We start from the raw sequence: 3,331 nt of genomic DNA, 5'->3' as shown, positions 1-3,331 counted from the left end.
AATGCATTAGAAAAATGCATTTTTTTTCATAGTAATTATCAGTTTTCCCTTATTATTAAAATATTATTAGATAGTCAAATGTATGTAGTAACTGGCGTAGAATTCATTTTTTCGATAAGTCTCTTAATTTCGTCTATAAAAATTCGAAACTAAAAAATGAGTCTACTATCCCCGGTCTCCCCTACGTGAATATGCTATGTATTGTAATTTCTTTATTATCAAAGTATAACAATTCCCGATATTAAAAACGTTTATAGTAATTAAATGTAATTTATATTTATAATATTAATGTTTTACATATTATAATATATACATTTACATAAAATATTATTAAAGACATTAAAATATTAATTTTAATAAAACGATCCTTTTTAAGTTATGACTCATTCAATCATATTCTTGACTTTGTACGTAAATATGCAATTTCATCGTATTCGCGTAAATAAGTACATGCACATATACATACATATTCAGTATCGGTGTATTAACTGTTAATTGTTTAATTGAATTGCGTTACATAAAATAACCATTAACCGTATTCTGTGTTTACCGTTTCTTGTCAGAAAAAACTGACATATTTACAAGTTACTATTATTAAAATTACATTAATTTTGCAAATTCTGCAAATTCTGTACTGAATGCGCCTCTCAATTTACAGTAATATTCGATTACACTTTTACAGTAATACTCAGTTAGAATGTACAGTAAATATGCAATTACACTTTCGTTTTATTTCCAAATTTCATCTGGCTCTTTGGACACCTATTGATAAATGTTTTTTTATATAAAATGCACAGTTTAAATATATTCATACCCTTTCAAAAAATAATCAATTACAGAAACGAAATGTAACAATAAATGTTTGTTTTTTCTGTATATTGTAACAAATAAGCTCCCCTTTTTGATACAAAATAAAGATGAAAAGCAATTGCTTAGAGAACTAATCATGAAAATTGTTTATAACAATGAATTTGTACACATCAATTATTGCATTTGTAGACATCAATATTACTGCACGGAAATGAGTAGCATTATTGCTAATGACAGATCAATGATTTAACGGTTTTTGCAATTCTTTCGTGTTAATGTTGACGAAAATAATATATTCATGAAGCTATTTAAAAGTTAATTTATATTAAGTTAATGTATCTATTATTCGTACAATTATACTTTTTGGAAAGTTGATATTTATCTTCTAAAGTCGAGTTTAAACAAGAATTATTTAAAAAAGGGAAATATATATAGTCATTGACACATTGAATAAATAGTATATTTTTATCAATAATAAAACTTCATTGTTGATTTGATATTAAATTTCAAATGCGTATTAATTAATTAATTTGATTATCATACAATCAAGCATATTTTTAAAATCCTACATTACTGACAAAAAATTCTTATATTAATATTTTTTAAATATAATATAATCAGTAACAATTTGTGATAATTAAAAAAATAATATATTTATTGAATATATATATTATACTTATCTACTTACACTTTAGAATCTGATTCTCAAAATTTATAAACTAGTTACTAACTGATCTGACACACAAAGTTTTATTCAGGTTATATATAAAAATTACATTAAAATAAATTATTTGCGTATCGCTCTGTATCCAAATCCTTATATAATAAATAGCTTTTTTTCTGCCTACCAAATCATGAAAAGTATCATGTCAACGTGAGAAATCTTAAATGGATAAAAGATATATCTCTAACTTTTGCTTGCTTATTTTCTTATTTTTACGCTATCATAAATCGCAAAATGTAAATAAAATAATAATACGTTTTACATCTTTACATTCGCTGCAGTTTCAAGAACATGCGTCACACAGTGTCTTGGCACTGATATCAGTGATTATCTACTGATTCAGATTTAGAAAGTATGAATAGTATAGTCCTTAAACAATATGAAAAATACAATGTAAATGTAAATTACATTATGCAGAAAATGTCTCACAAAATAACGTCGCAACTTGTGCATAATGAGTTGATAAAAACACGATCACAGGTATGATTTGTTTAAATCAGGTTGGGCGCGTTCTATTCGAAGTATATGTATGGCTAAACTGATCATATTTGTATACTCGAAACACGTAAAGCTGCAGTAGGCATATATATATCTACATATATAAAAGAGAATTTTTGTTATTGATATGTCAAGCAATTAAATAGTATTGTAATTTTCTGAAATTAGAAGATAAGTCCAATAATAATTAAACATAAACTTGATATTTCATTGGTTCAACGATAAATACGAATAGGAACAGTCGTGGACAGAACGGTTGTAACACTTTTTTTTTAATGAGTTTTGGAATACAACCTGCTCATCAAGTGATTGGTTTTTATTTATGTATCTATAAGTAAGAATCAATCGTTCGGTTAGCAGACTGCATTCCGAAACCCATCGAAAAAAGTGTTGCAACTGTTCTGTTCATGACCGTACACACCAAAAGTAAATATAAATAACAATTATAAGTTACTACTTAATAAATTACTAACTAATTAATAACTATTATAAATTATTAAATATAAATAAATTAATAACCATTAGTCGTTTGTATGTATAATAAATAAAGTTAATTTTATATAATAGTATATGTTAAAATACACATTAAATATATATTAAAATCATGTAAACCTTGAGACGTATAATTAATATATTATCTTAGATTAAAACATTATTTTTTTCAAATGCTTAATATAAAACATAAAAATTATTAATATACAATAATATTAATACTCTTAAGGGGATTCTGAAGTAACCCCAAATTATCGACATTACAGTCGTATAAAAATCTCCGAATTGATTGAAAGGAATAAAAAATCCTTTTACATGATTAAAGTAGAAGCAAAATTAGGAGGTGGTGCAGTGGACTTTATACTAAAATAAAAAAAAATTAAGTAAGCTTTTAACTTTTTTTCGATTTTAATATAAATGATACTGCACCATTTCCTATTTTTGCATCTACTTTAATCCTGTAAAAGAATTTTTGATTCTTAATTTAGTCACTCCGTCATCCCCTTAAGTAAATGCTATTTTCCTTCAGTTAATTTCCAGCTTCTCTATTAGTTCGCGCTTTTAATTTATAAAAAACTTCTTTCAATTTTTTATTATTTTTAGTCTTTATTAGCTTATAAATAAAAGATAATAAAGATGTAAATTGTTGTTTTATCAATAATTGAATATTACTATATCGCTAAAAATAAATCTTTATTTTAACACAGTTTAATAAACTCAGTAAGGTAATACAAAAATATATAACACACACACACACACACACACACGCACACACGCACACACGCACACACGCACACACGCACACAC

This window comes from Mycetomoellerius zeteki, unplaced genomic scaffold (assembly GCF_001594055.1).
Source record: "Mycetomoellerius zeteki isolate Tzet28-1 unplaced genomic scaffold, Tzet1.0 scaffold96, whole genome shotgun sequence".
NCBI lineage: Eukaryota > Metazoa > Arthropoda > Insecta > Hymenoptera > Formicidae > Mycetomoellerius > Mycetomoellerius zeteki.
Note: the sequence above shows the minus strand (reverse complement) of the source record.